At 39.2% G+C, this 15,920-nt stretch overlaps 1 long non-coding RNA gene across 2 annotated transcripts in view; it reads right to left on the reverse strand.

The window, feature by feature from the left end:
• LOC136790863 (uncharacterized) overlaps window positions 1-15,920 on the reverse strand; it is a 246,655-nt gene that overhangs the window by 10,432 nt on the left and 220,303 nt on the right. For both annotated transcript variants that reach the window (XR_010831652.1, XR_010831651.1), the window contains one exon: window positions 13,527-13,708. This is a non-coding gene — a long non-coding RNA (uncharacterized lncRNA). The remainder of the gene's footprint in view (window positions 1-13,526; window positions 13,709-15,920) is intronic.

The raw sequence follows: 15,920 nt of genomic DNA on the forward strand, positions 1-15,920 counted from the left end.
ATCAGTGACTTTTTCACAGGATTTTGAAGTGCACGTAGGAATTGGACTTCTGGACATGACTTTTTTCTTTTTTTTAACAAGTTCTGCTTACAATAATTTGTTCCTTTCATAAAGTTCTGTCTTTCTGGCTAATATAGCCAAACTTTTCAAGGGAGTAGTTGGCAAATAAATGTAGAGTGCTGAACACATCTGAAAATGTGGTCATTGTAAGGTGCTCAACTGGAAGTTGAGCTCTTCTGGCCAGTGAGTTTTGTATAAAGTGAAACTTTTCTTCATAATCCAAATATTCAGTGTAATTCCCCATAGGGCAATGGGGAGTAATTATGCATCTGAGAGTATCCACGGGAGGGTGCTGTGGCAGGGAGGAGGAGAGAGCATAGTCACAGGCCTTTGAGTCCAATTTAGAGGTGGGAACCAGCCCACTTCCTCCAGCCTCCCTCTTTTTCCAGCCTTCTCCTGAGCCCTAGCTGTTCCCAGGTCTTGCTGGAGCCTCCTGCCAGTTTTAGCCTCTCCCCAGTGTGGAAAAGTCACTGGGAGGGCTGGATTGTGACAGCAGCTGCAGCCAGCCGAGGGAAGGACTGGGATTATTGCTGGCAGCACAAATAGGAGGATTATATAAAGCAGTGTTGACTGGAAATGCGTTCTGTAGAGCTTAATGAAGAGCAAGGGAGGAACACGTTGACTGGCTAGTACAAGGGATGAGGGTGGGCGTTAGCAGGGATTAAGCAGTTAGTTGAAAAGTCCTTATTTGGTGGATGGGATGGAGCAGGAATGGGAAAACAGAATATTTTCTTCTGAGCCAAATGACGATTTTCATGTAGATCTTCCTCAGCCTTTATTTCTTGAGGAGTTTGTGAGATGCTTCTGTATCTATGACTTGGGGGGCCCAGATTCCTACAGAAAATCAGACATGCACTTAGTCTCTCCTTTGGGCTGCTATTTTTCCTTTGTGGTTATCCAACAGTTTCATTTGAGGGTCAAAGAGCCTCCTAAAATACAGAAATGACCTTCATAATATTTTGGAGAAGAATTGTCACCTTTATTTTATAATGTCTACCCAACTTGTCCCCTGTCACAGACAGATTCAGTATCGGAGCAAGGAGAGAATCCAGGAATCCCACCACATGCTCTCCCCGCTAGCAGGACACCCCACTGCCACATGACCTCCTTGTGGCTGGGACACAGTGGACAAGAGATGTTTTTTTCTCCCTGGAAGCCAGGCAGTAGCAATGTCTACTGACAGCATGCATGATCAGATCACTCTGTGGTCAAAATAGGAAACATTATTCATTCTTCTTCTGGGACTGCAGCAAAACCCTGTGCAAAAAAAAATGCTGTCAGCTAGAAAAAAGTATGCTTCAAATAAAGCTAAATGGTTTAATTAAACATTAGATTAATTCTTCCCAAAGCCACTAGCAAAAACACCACAAGCATACGCAAATGAAGGATGTTTGTGGATGGACCTACACAACCTTTTTCACAACCTTTTATATAACATTAGTGCAGGCTTAGACAAAAAGTAGTCTTGTTCTTTTCAAGCCAGCATGAAGTACAGCCAGGAAGTATTAGTCATCAGAGATTTTTGGTAGTTGTAGTTTGGAACCCCAACTGGAGTGTTTGCTTTGTACAGTTTGCTTTGTAAAAGCTCAAAAATCTAAATCAAGAATTGGCCACTATCTTGGTCAAAACATATTTCCTTTCAAATAGCTTTTGACTAAACTATCGCTATTAGAAGAAATTTTCCTTTTTACGCACTTATAACACAAAATAAATGCCAAAGAAACAACCCTTCCCTCTTCCCCAAGGAACTGTAACAATATTTTTTCAGTAACATTTTGCAAGATTTCATATTAAAATATATTCTGAATTGTGTTTTAAGGGGGAAAAAAAAAGAAATTATGATTTTTGTATCCAAAATAGAACAGATGTAAAATATTTTTGGAAGGTTTTTACCTTCGAGACTGAAACTTTGTCATAGGTTAGTCTGAAATAACACATTTGAAAATTTTGTGAAACAATACATGGCTTTCTTCAGTTATTGGTCATTCACAACAATACATCCATCCCGTATATTTCTGTGTTCTGGTCATTTTGGTTATTGCCAGAGCTTTGGCCTAATAAACACTATTTTTGCAGACAAGAAGGATTTGATTCTGCAATCAAGATGATTTTCTGTAAAGCATTTAAGAAGTAAGTACAAATGGTTATGTGTACTTTGAATGCTTGAAATAAATCATGGAAAACTAACATAATAATGTGCTGTTAGTAAGTGCTATACTGCTACAGTTGCTTTAAAAATGAAGAAGAAATCTGAGGTAGTGAAATAAATCTTCAGCTGGTACAAATCAGCACAGCCCTATTGAACTGACGAGAGCTACATCGACTTAAACAAACTGAGGTTTTGATATAATCAGTGTTTCGCTATACTGAATAAACTGCAGCATGGGATGGTGAAATAACATGATTCGCCCTGAAATCCTCGTGTCAGCATGGCCTGCACTCTTAAAGATCTCTTCAAGAAGGCCTTTCAAGCATGATATACACTGTGGAAAACAGCAGAGAAGGTATGATGGCTAAAGGGCAATCTCAGTGTTCCTGGTGGAACAAAGGAGATGGATGTGAATCCATAAAAGCCTAAGACACAATGTGCTGGAGCAGGTACAGATGCCCCCGGGTAAGCACTGACTTGAGATGGAGCTGAAGCACAAGCCAAACTGCTTTCTCTAAGCTCCCTGCTGCTCTTTGCCTCCTTCTGTCCACGCAGCCTTCTCCTTTGTTGACATACCTATTTATGCACACAGATGGTCATCTGCCCCAGCAAACTGAGTAGGGTTAAAACTAACAGGGTGGAAGATTGCTTGGCCTTAACATGGCTCAGCTTCCCGCTTCAGCTTGTAACACTGCTGGTAAAGGTAGGGGTGGTCTGGTGGCACCTAGGACAGCTTCTCTTGGTGGGAACACCACTGATACTGATTTAACAGCTTTACAGATGTAATGCCTTAGGAAGAAGAAATCCCATGTCCTCTAGACTAATTCTCTGACTTGTCAATATTCAGGATAAAACAGAATAGAGTGTACTAGGAGCAGAAAACAGTGAGCCTGAGGAAGTTTGCCTTAAGAGTTATTTATTATTAGCTTTTCTACTGTACTTCTTGCTTCCTAGGTTAGTCACTTACTGCATCAGGAAGAAGTGTTTGTGTGATAAGTCTGTTCTACCTGGGCCTTGGTAGAGGGGAATAATAGTGTGGCTATCTATGATTAAAGGTAACCCTTTGGAAAAACTCCTGCTGACTTCAGTGGTGCTGGACTGGGTCCCCTGTATTGCTCAGGGCTGCATACCCCCTGCTTATTCATCCAGCAGCTCTCACCTCTGAGTGCCACATCAGATCTGTAGAGGTGCTCAAAGCAGCTCGCAGGATTTGCTCCTCGTGGCCCTAAATGACTCCTCTGAAACAGATCCCTCTTGACTGCTACACAGCACATGGTGTAAGCTAACAAAATACTGGCTCAACCTCTCCCAGTGGGGCAGATTTTTTCAGTATGTGATCTCCTCCCATTGCTTGCGAGCAAAACACAGATGTGTTACCTCAAAGGCGGATCTGCCTTAAGCATCACAAAATAACACCAACCCATGAGAAGCAAGACTTCAGAGGAGGTCAATTTAATTCAGGTCATAACAGGTATGTTATTCCCAACTCTGCAAGCTTCTGTTTCAAGAGTTAATTTGCTTAAAGAGAAAAATTATTTTAATCACAGATGCACCCTTTTCAGGCATGTTGCCTCTAACATGTTCAGGATTTTGAGGAATTTCATAACAGTGCTCTTACATCATTGCATCCTGATACAATGTTAACCATTATGAGATAAAGCCTGGGCTTTTTGTATTTGCATAAAGTATGTAGCTTCCCTTTCTATTAGCCAAAGTTTCCCTTTTTCAATTATGAATATTTCAAATTATGCACTTTTTTTTTTTTTCCCCCTGGGGAATGACAAAAACATCTGTTTTAGGCAAAACAATGCTGCTTTTAAGTGACACCAGAGCAGGGTGGTTGTATGTTACCTATTCACAAGTTATCACCCTGACATAGTCAAGACAAAGCAGAGGGCACAGGAGAGGTACGATGCTTCCTGCACTGTTCCCTGCTTTGTGGTAGGTCAGCTCCCCTGCATGCGATATCTGGACAGCTTCGATTAGACACCATTAAGTTCCAGCAAATCGATAACTACCCTTATGGGCTACAGTTAAAGAAGCACGACAGCAATGGTCAGAATAAAAAAAATAATATATGTATCAGATAATAGTTATTTATATGATTGACATTCTGCTTCAGCGTATTCACACAAAGACCTCTCTCTCTGCCTGACATGCAGGCACTGCATTCCCAATGCATTCTTGCAGCCTACACCACATAGCCAAACAATAGCGAGCCTTCTTTCATTTTCCTGCCTAGTTTCTGTGAACAGCTCTCTGTTGACAACCAAGTCTGTTCTCACTCCTGAAGAATTCCAAAAATTGAACGATATAAGGACAGCCTGTGACTTTCAGGAGGCATCTTAAAGCATCCTATTTTTAAAATTGTGGTTTGATGCTTCTTTTTCTGTTTTGTTTCTGTTTCAGAGGAAACCTACAAAAATGCAGTTACACTACAAACCAGTCCTCAGATGAGAGAGCTGCTCTGAATACAGCACCACTAATAGCACTAAAATGCAAATATGTGGATGACTTTCTCTCTTTGACCATTTCAGAACAGTTTTTCTCCTCTAAACGTTAAGGTTCATGATGAGTGCCAAGCTGTCAGACCCTGTGCAATTGAAATATTTTGTGCAGGAAAAATAGATGCATGGACATTGGTTTGCTTTCCCTGCCAACCAGTCCCAAGACTGAAATGGACAGGACACACGTAAGATTAAAAAAGTCCAGCCTACTCAACACTCATTCCAACTCCCTCTCTTGCTCCTAAAGATTAATGACTTCTGGTCAGATGACAGGGATTTCATAAATATGAGCAACATGCATAAAAGACCCAGATCTCCCTCCCCTTTGCCACACATCAGCAAACCACCTTCCCCAAGATAGCGTAGTGATTAGTCTTGTGGCTGGCAGTGAACCAAATGAAAACAGAAGAGATGGGAAATCACTGTGATGAGCTAGCTGGCATGTTATGTCTTTCTTTGGTTGCTGATGCAATGGGTAACATATCCCATAAACCAGAAGTGCTTTTCAATTCCTCATTGACAACATGCTCTCACAAAGTCACAGTGATAAGTAATGCTCTTTGTCATCTCCAGTGGCATCCCACCCTGTGAGGACCACTGTGGCCTCTCAGCTGGACTTGAGGAATGCACTGTGCCAAGACATGAAGCATTCAGGCCACAGGACATTTCAGCCCATGCGGTATGACTGATTAGTGTCTTCACAGCAGCAATATGCAGTCCAAACACATGAATCTGACCTCTGCTCTCAGTACGGATTTCCCATAGCATTACCAGCAACTTCGATTGGTTTGAAGTAGACACCCAGTATTTAAGATTGCATTTTGACTCATTAAAATTTTAAGAATCTGAAAATCTAAGAAACAAAGGCTCTTAAATTAAAAGGCACTTGAAATGCGAGGAGAGGAGAGGAGAGGAGAGGAGAGGAGAGGAGAGGAGAGGAGAGGAGAGGAGAGGAGAGGAGAGGAGAGGAGAGGAGAGGAGAGGAGAGGAGAGGAGAGGAGAGGAGAGGAGAGGAGAGGAGAGGAGAGGAGAGGAGAGGAGAGGAGAGGAGAGGAGAGGAGAGGAGAGGAGAGGAGAGGAGAGGAGAGGAGAGGAGAGGAGAGGAGAGGAGAGGAGAGGAACTTGAAGCACCGTTTCTTAACAGTGCTTATACAAAACTTCATCATTGTCTGTATCTTTCTTCAGGATCTTACATATAAGGATGCCTTAAGGAAAGCCCTCTTAATTTAAGCCTGTTGTGTTTTTGGCTTCTGACTTCTCTGGGTGGATCTGGCACAGTCAAGGCCAAAAATGAAACATCAATGAACAAGTGTGCTGACGTCACTGAAAAATGAAAACAATTGCAATATGACAATCAAAGGAAGGTGAAAGATCTAGTCCCAGGGCTTCCTGTTTCAGCTGAGAGTTTATTCAGATGGCCTCCAGATAATCTAAGCCAGAGAGAGGGCACACGGACTTATTATGATGTTTATTCTCTCAACTTTGTTAGCTGTCAAATGCAAGAACTATCTATCCAGGATGCATTCATGCTCTACCATTTCTACATATCGTTGGATTTAGGCCTTGATTTATGGTGTTGCAGTGGTAGAAGCAATATGGAGTTGAGAAAGAGTATAAGAAATGTGAACAAATGAGAACAAGCAAGAAATTTCTGTCTTAAGACATCTTCCACAATATAATTACGTACAGCATTTTTTCTATAGCAATTAAGTATACTTAGTAATCAAATAAACTACCCTCCTTTAGACATCTCTAGTATTTTAAAAAGGGATTCAAACTCAATGAAAATTTAAGATTTCACTTATAATAGTGTAAAGGAATTTCAGTCTGCCTGAAAATCTGTCCCACACCATGCTAAGCCTTTCCTGTAAAAAGTGGTTAGCTAGTTCAGCTAAGGCTACTTTGAATTGAGCAGTTAAAAGAAAACTAAACACAAAGACAAGGACAAATCATTTATATAGGAACCAGAAGTCAAAGGCAAGTCATTTAACCATTGCTAAAAACCTGGTTAGCTTATCTTCGCTGCACATGGATTAATAGCCTACAGCTCCAGCACTCGTAACGTCATGGAGTCAAACTCTATTATCTCCACTGGAGCGAAATACAGGCTCCAGAGCTAGAAGTCAAGGTGATATTATGGTTTCCTTAAGATCTACAATGAATAAAGAGGACAGATACTAGCCTAGGTAAAGGAAAAAGAGAACAAGGCTTAAAGCAATAACAGCATTGGTTAACGGTATATGGACACTAGAAAGTTGACAGAATGTTTTGCCTGGCTTATTCTGCTGCAGAGAAAGCATTTATCCCTGCTGTAGCTCCACTGAAACCTGTAACTAGCACCAAGAACTTGGGATTTCTAGCTCTAAAACCGATTTCCTTAAGCAACACCAAAGAAACTCTGTTAAATGTAGCACTCATGGAACTGCTAAGGGAATTTATCTCCTTTTCAACCTCCAAGAACTTGATGAATTTGGTAAGTGCTAAAATTTGAACTAGTCAGAACTACCAGTATATGTTTGAAGTCTGTTTCTATCTTATCCACACACATGCCCAGGAAGATCATAAGCCAATATGTAAGGGTATTTTCAAAATGTAGTTCTCATTACAATGCTATTATGAAATTTATCTTCTTTGTTCATTGTGTTGCACTGATTTAGGTGTTTTATCCTAGGTCTTACATTTAGTGCCTCTAAACCTAGGATCCATCTCAAGTATTACAGTAATCATATTAATCAAGTGCTTCATCCACTCCCCTTCGTTTATGATACAGCTTATATTCTGAAAGTTCTTAGGTCACAGAACCTTGAAATTCACCTTGCATAATACACAGTCACTATAAGTTATTAAAATAATTCCCTGAAGGTTATTTATTAGTAGTAAATTTAATAATGTTTGCTCATGCATTTAACTTTAAATGGATGCTTTAGATCAGAAACTGACCTGTACTTTTCTCTGAATTGAGAGCAAGAACTGTGGATGTAACAGGCCAGTCAGAGACTGAACAGAGACAAACTTGTTACGTATATCCAAAATGTCTTAAACAATGACAGTACAGACACTGCTATACATGTTGCATGGATGTACATGAAGGATATAAATTACCACAATTGCAAAGGTTTCTTTTTTTTATAACTATTTGCCAACTTCACCCTCAAATCATAAATGATTACTGTCTAATTACTGTCTATCTGAAATAATGCAAATTAAAAAATAGCCATGGAAAGTCCCTAGTGACCTATAAGACACAAAATGTATCTACTGTACAATATTGATGACAACTATTCCTATGTGGGTTCACTTTTTAGGCACAAGTGATTCTGAGAGTCCCAGCTGGGGACTCTCCTGAGAGAAGCTTGCAAGTACAGGGCTGATGGCAAGGAACCAGCACGCAAGGGCAGTGAGCGAGCCCCCAGCAGAAGCCACAGCCAGATGGCCACAGAGGGACCCTGGCTGGACAAACCCTCAGGTGGGAACCAGAGGCTGGCATCCACAGCACACCTCCCTCCTTGTTTACACAGCAGTGGTTTGTGTGCTGTGCTTAGTGGGTACCACTTGTGCTTAAACACGTTGGCCAAAACTGAAGTATACTTGTCTTGTCTAGCTTAGGCCATCGGAAGACATGGCAAGTATATATCACATTGTGATTTCTTAAAATGAAAATATCAGCTCGTTAGTTACCAAAAAAGTAAACAGAATCGTGAAGTATTGCAATGCCTACAACAGCTGTCCTTATCTGACTTGAAAGCCTGATGGTAAACAGAGGGGTTCTGGCCCGTCAGGATGCTGCTGCCACTGCCTGAGCTGCAGGAGTGTTTCTCTGCACCCCTGGCATAATAGCTGGCAAACAAAATGCAGTTGAGCAAGCTTAATCAGCAATAATTGTATATTACAAACATATTTATTCTCTTGAGAGAAACTCCTTCAAGGCTCCAGATGAGACATTTCTCACATATATTATTTAGCTTTTCCTGAGGCCTTAATGAATTGCTTTAAATTACAGACTTAGATATTGATTAGCCTCATTCAGTTGAAATCTAGGCTTAGCAATCTATACCGGTCTATAGTTTATTTGTGATATTATTCCTAATAAAGAGCTGCAATTAATCCACATCAAGAAAAATCAATTAATACAGATTTGTATCACAAAGAAAGAAATCCTCCTCGTATCTGCCCACTAATCCCGAAGCTTAGGCCTTTCTTTGCTACCAGGGAGGACAGACAAAAAATATTGATTTCACCCTATTTTTAAAACTTATAGTGATACAATAATAGCATGCAGAACAGACGGGGCTTATCAATTAAAACTATTTTTATATATGATGATAGATGAGGACACACAATGTCTGCCCTCTGAATTATTATTCATTATTAGTGTAATGGACTACTAGTTTTGTAATAATAATCCGTAACGTTTCTGTTTCCATCATTTCATGCACAGCTTTCAAAGAGTCTGAATTCACTTATGGTATGGTTATGAATCTTGCAGCTTATGAATTACAGTACAGTAATGGTTCTAGAAGCAAAACTGCAGTTAGCTGCAGCTGCATGGGAAAGCAGAACTATTCTGTATAATTTTAGTCTAATGGTACAACATGAAGAAACACAAGATGTTATCCAAGTTAACATCTTTCTATTTTTATCCAGTTCTATCTCCCATTTGAACCTAGCTAATATCTAACCTAATTTATTAGACGTAAAAAATCTTATCAGAGTCTTCTTGCAGGAAGCATCACATAAACACCACGAATTAGATTTTACAATTTTAGAAGCCAAACTTTATCCTTGCTACACAAATAAGACAACAATGTGTCATTGTCCTTTCACAATTCCTACTGTAAACAGTTTATGTGATTTATTCTTTTGCATGCGAGATAATTACATATTTTATACCAGTGTATCATCAGTATGTTGTTATTCTGACTGCCCAATAATAGAAATTGTGTATTTTCCCACTGCAGTGAATGCTATTCTTAACATACATTGGCCTCAAAAAGCTAAAAATACCAGAGTTCTGTTGCCTGTGGGAAAGTTTTGCTGAAGTTATTTCTATTAAAAGTTTAATATTAGTCTCTTCCATTTTTCATACTGTATCTGCCATTCACATTTAATGCTGTCTTCTCTCATATGCAATTACTTACAAGTACTTAAGTGTCACATATGGCACATATTAGGCAAATAATGCCCTAATTCACTCTAATGCTAACATTAATATGAATGATTAGGACTGAGATAAGTACTAGAGAATACCATTTTAAAATAAATTGTGATGACATAGCAACAGCTCTATGAAGGATTAAGGAGTATGGATTATTGCAGGTTATGGTTCAAGATATCAAATGATATGGCTCTGTGTTTGGTCTTGTCAAGTACACTAGGAAATTAGAAGCCCAAACTTTGTATCTTTGTATTCGTTTGCTTATTTTTTTTAAAACTCCTCCAGTTTTTGATAGACAGTAAGTTCTGAAAAAAATAAAGATCAACTTGCTGTGAGCTGTCTACATCCACAGAAAGCTTTTTCGACAGCTGTTTAATTTATCTGGCAATCTAGAGCCAATCTAAGTGCAGACACAAAGAAAAAGCTCTACTTTTTATAAACATTCTATTTTGAACTCTAATGCATATATTAAAGGAAGATGCCAGTAAATAAATGACAATATTGTTCCTTTAAATTTATCTCTTCTTAATAGTATTTTTACTTTTCTTTCTCCAGAAGATAATGGAAGACTATTTAGAAAACTTAACTCATGCTATTGAACCCATTACACCCTACATAGCTTTCTACCTACACAGTCCAATCCTAATTTTTCTGATCTCTCCATGTGATACTTTTATACCTCATCAGTTTGTAAATCTATATGATTCCATTCAAGGAAATGAGCAATGAGTTGAGAAACATTAACTATTCCTTAATTTATCAGATTTTGGGAAAGACCGAAGAATGAAGATACCATTAGCTTTTGGCTCACTCGAATACTTTTTAACACAAAGGAGAAAAATATTTTAGTTACTGAAGGTCTGACCAAGTGTCAGTTACCTTCAGCTTCGATGAAGCTTGCAAGTGAAGGAATATTGGTGTTCTACGTAATGTCATGACTGCTAGCACGAGTAAGTGCTAGTGCAGTTAAGAAAAAACAAAAGAACAATTAAATGGTTTTCTCTTGGGAGCTGTCTGCACTGGTATGTAAAGATCAGTCTCAGTCCAGTCTCAGTCTCAGCTTTGATATTCTACATCAGCTTAAGCACAGTGTCTTCTGAAGGGAACAGCCTTTTGATTATTCATTACAATGAGTGATCTCTGGGCCTCAGTGAGGTTTCATTGACTATCTCCAGTAAGAAATCACCTACCTGGATCCAAAATTAGTCACAAAACCTTCTCTCACAGTGCTGTTGCCAGAATAAGGACACTCAAAACTAGAAGGCATTGAGGCAATACAATAATATGTTGCATACATGTAAAAAACTATTTTTTGTGGAAGATGATCTTTTATAAAGTAATAGGTGCATTAGCATTGCATCAAAACAGGGAATACAAGAAATGAGAACCGAGCATCTATTCCACCGTGGAAAATTGTTGTATTCATTGTTTCTCATTACTGAGTTTGTATTGGTTTAGGTCAAAGAAGACATGCTTAATTTTGCAGATTCATACAGGACATTCAGTTTGGATTATCCAAGACAAAATTTACATCAGTGACTTCAGCTCAAGTTACAACCTGTCACCCTGATGTGTGCTGCTGGTGGTACAGCAAAAGCTGAGTTAGGATCCTGGCTTAGCAATACAAGACATAAGGAAAACATAAAAGCACACTTTAGGACATACCAAGATCAGCATGTTGAGTAGGAAGCCTCTTCAGATAGTCAGTTATTGACAACAGAAAGTTGGACATAAGTATGTGTACATTTGTCCCATATTTCTCCCCCCAATGTAGTGTATTCTACAGGGTTTCCTAAATGGATTCTTACTCAAACTAGAGTATATCTTTCAGTACAACTACGCTCCGATTTTACAATTTGTAGCAATTCAGAACCTACTTAATCTTCACTATGTTATTCTAGAGAAATGCAGAAGTAATGTAACTTTTACTTCCCTATTTGACAGCTCCCTTTTAATAAAATCATAGATCGTATTTGCCACTTAGTGTTTCTGGAAGATTATACACAGCTGATATCTACTGCAAGCACTGGCACTCCACAAAATCATTCAGCTCATTTAAAATTCCTGGATACAGGTGTGTGGATATCTTGATTTTAACACTAATTTCAGTACTTTGGGTTTAAACTCCTGAGTTACAGTTGGAAAGGAAAACATTTATGACCACTATACTCATTATAAGATACGGATTTTTCTGAAATAAAGCCAGTTCTATCACTTCTACTGTATTGATCTACTATTTTAAGGTAGTGAAAAAGAATAATATTGTTCAGGCTTTCTTCTTAATAGATTTAAAAATTATCCTGGTGGACATAGATCCGCCTGTTCTCCTTATGTTTCCTTTATTATTATTCTGCAGTTTTAAGCCTCACTCATATGTATTGCTACAGCCTTCCTTTTCTCCACATATATAACTAAATATATTCATATATACATGTAACAGCTATTTTCCCTTCTCTACTAACATACTACTTAGTGATTTTTTTAATGACAGTAAACATCTTTATTAATTGTGGCTTTTCTGAATAGTCAATAAAACAACTTCATTGGCAGTATTTATATGCTTAAAGTTAAGCACATGTCTAAATGTCTCCTTGAACTGTAATGTATCTGTTTTCAATGAAAGAGAAAAAAAAAAAGGAATAAAATAATTGGTTTGTCTTAATCTGGAAATCTGAATTAACTAACATGGAATATGGCCAGTTTTTAGCATAACTTCCTCTCAGTTTGTTCCTTATTTTCTCTTCTGTTCCTTTTCTGTTTGATCTTTTGATTTATTTTCACCTCTCGCTCTGTCATTTTAATTCCATCATGCATGTCATCCATGTCCTTGTGAGGGCTCTCTCTCAGATAATATGCTGCGTGGCTTTTATGTATACGCACGTATACACATAAACACACACATACATACTTGTTTCTTCACTTATGTGTAAGGAATGCTTATACTATTTTTCCAGCTGTTTCTGTAAGCTCAATATGCTTATATGTAATGAATATCCTATTCATTAAAAAACAATCATAACTGAACATGAGTACATTTAATACATGTGCATTAAAAATATTTTCCTTTAAAGGTGAGCTGCAAAGGGAATTGAGGCAGGGAAATAAATCTCCCCCAAACCTCCCTTTTTTTTAAGCACATGTAAGTTTTGCCTGTAAAATTCCACCCTCTCCCACTTCCCTCATCTCTGTCTTCCTGATATTTTGAAAGCCTGTACTACAGCAAATGCTTTGCCAGTTTATCTATTTCCTATGGACAGAAACTAAATCTATTGAAAATGACTGCACCAACTGAAGTGTGTCCCCCAGATGCTGATGAGGGTTTGGGTGTCTGTAGGAGACAGATCATACATTAACGTATCAAAATCAATCTAAACTAATTTAATTGTGCTGGCAAGAATGGTGTGAATAAAAATGCTTGAGATACAGAACAACAACAGTGAGTATATTAAAAAAATCAAGCTGTGAACTCTTTCAAGCTTTCATTTTAAGTCATCAAGAAGTGATGAAAAACATAAATGTAATAAAAATAATCATTTGCAGGTCACTTTTAAATTATTTGACAAATGCAGACAGTGATATCATAACACTGAACCAGAGAAGACTCACATTCTCTCATCACTCATTTCCTTTCTCTTTACATTCCCATGCACTGTACCTCGTTTACACTTTTCCTTCTTCCTATTAACTTTTCCATCTTGTCTGCTTCCTCCACCTCTCAGTCTTCTGCGGAGCACACTGCTGTCTTGATAATCTTGCCAGGCCTCCTCAGGGACTGAAAGTACCACAATCTTTCCCTAACAAAGTTCTGGCACTTCCTCTTAAAGCTTCTTCTGGAACCTGGAAATGAAGAAGCATGTGAAAATGAGAAATAATTGGAATAAAAGTCAACTCACATCTTTGGAACTCAGAGGGACCCTGGACTGAGTGCTGCGGGAAAAGCATGGTCCCATCTGATCACAGCATGAGCGGAGTAAATTCACTGTCTGAAACTCAGTAGAGCAGGAAGAGTTTATGGAGGCTGCCATCAAGTGCATGGAGCCATACAGGACCGAGCATCAAAGAAATCTGTGATAATATTCATTCAGACAAATTCTGCTGGTGACAAATGATTCATCACGGAGCAATACATGAAGCCAGTAGGAATCAAAAGGTAATAGTCAGGACACCAAAATTTATTTCCAGCTAAACCACTAGTCTGTTTTGTAATCCTTACATCTATATTTCTCTTCACCTCCTTTCTAAAGCATTTGCATCAAACTAGGAACCTTTTGAAGACTGTTTAAGGCAGTTAAGCAGTTAGGTTAGGTTTTATAGACACTTCTGTAATAAGAATAAATCATCAGTAATGATGTATCACTGGTGAACTCTAAAACATTTTAGAGAACTACAAACATGCTGACATTTCTTGTATATTCCAGGCACACATATATGGGAATATAAATGGAACACACGTGTATATATTATATATATATATATTTACACACACATGTATGTATCTGTGCATGTGTGTGCATGCATGTGTACATACATGTCTGTCTCTAAACAAGAAGTATACCAAAGCTGAAGGAGAGCAGAACATTAATAGTTTGAACTAATGATGCTTTTTTTTTAAAAAAAAAAAAAAAAAAAAGTGTGTGTGTGTGTGATTATTCATTTATTTCCAAAATGTCTTTTGTTTCAAAAATTTCTGTGGTAATTCAGAAGGATGCTAATGGATGGAGTTGTGAACTCTTCTACTACGAAACAGAACAGTTAAATTCATTACTGGCCATTAAGCTAAATCTTAATTACTGCTGCTTAGCCAAGTTCACAATACAGTACGAGCCCAGGTAAGCAATGAGTGCTCATACGTGCGCATCCTGCAAGTCTGTGTGTCCTGCTTGCTGACAAAACACGTATGCTGAATCTGCAAAAACAAATGCAGGCAAACCAAAGTCTAAGAGGCCAACTCTGTTCTCTGCTGGGTTAGTGAGAATTCCCTCGCTGGACACAAGTGCTGGGAAAGGATGTGCTTCTGTACGTACCAGAAGGGCTGCAAAAAGGTGGGGTCATGGGGCAGAAACTTGCTATCCCAAATCTGGAAATCCCGCCAGCCCAACCCTGCAAGCCAGCTCTGACAGAAGCTATGTAACTGTTCCTGGTGGGGTCAGGGGGACATGGGCCATATGTTTGAGTGCATAAAATTGTAATTCAACAATGGAAATTACACACCTCAGGGAGAGCAGGTATTTTCTGATCAATGTAAATGGAATCAGTGCCTGAAAGAATCTGAACTTGGCTCTGTTGCCCGGAAAGGAATAATTTCTCAAATTCTGGTTTTGCTTGTTCTCCAATGGCTGATCTGCTTTGCTCCTGTCATGCACAGTTTACACAGTGAGAAATCAGTCCTCCTGTTTGTGGTGCTTTTTTGTGGGTCTCCCAACTGCTGCCATGGCAGGTAGGCTTGCAGGCTTTTATGAGCCACGACATTTAGGAAAAATGAGAACTGTTTTTGCAGCACAGTATGAAATTTGCCTACTACCCCAGTGCCATAATGTGATCATAGAATCATTAAGGTTGGAAATGACCTCCAAGATCATCTGGTCCAACCACCCCTCTACTACCAATGTCACTGACTAAACCATGTCCCCAGGCACCATGTCCAACCTTTCCTTGAACACCCCCATGGATGGTGACACCACCACTTCCCTGGGCAACCCGTTCCAATGCCTGACAATTCTTTCTGAGAAGAAATGTCTCCTAATTTCTAACCTGAAACTCCCCTGGCACAACTTGAGGCCATTCCCTCTAGTCCTATCACTAGTTACCTGTGAGAAGAGGCATACCCCCAGCTCCCCACACCTTCCTTTCAGGTAGTCGTAGAGAGCAATGAGGTCTCCCCTGAGCCTCCTCTTCCCCAGACTAAACAACCCCAGTGCCCTCAGCCGCTCCTCACAGGACTTGTGCTCCAGGCCCTTCACCAGCTTCACAGCCCTGCTCTGGACACACTCCAGGGCCTCGATGTCCTTGTAGTGAGGGGCCCAAAGCTGAACACAGCACTCGGGGTGCG

Source organism: Anser cygnoides, chromosome 5, assembly GCF_040182565.1.
Source record: "Anser cygnoides isolate HZ-2024a breed goose chromosome 5, Taihu_goose_T2T_genome, whole genome shotgun sequence".
Lineage (NCBI taxonomy): Eukaryota > Metazoa > Chordata > Aves > Anseriformes > Anatidae > Anser > Anser cygnoides.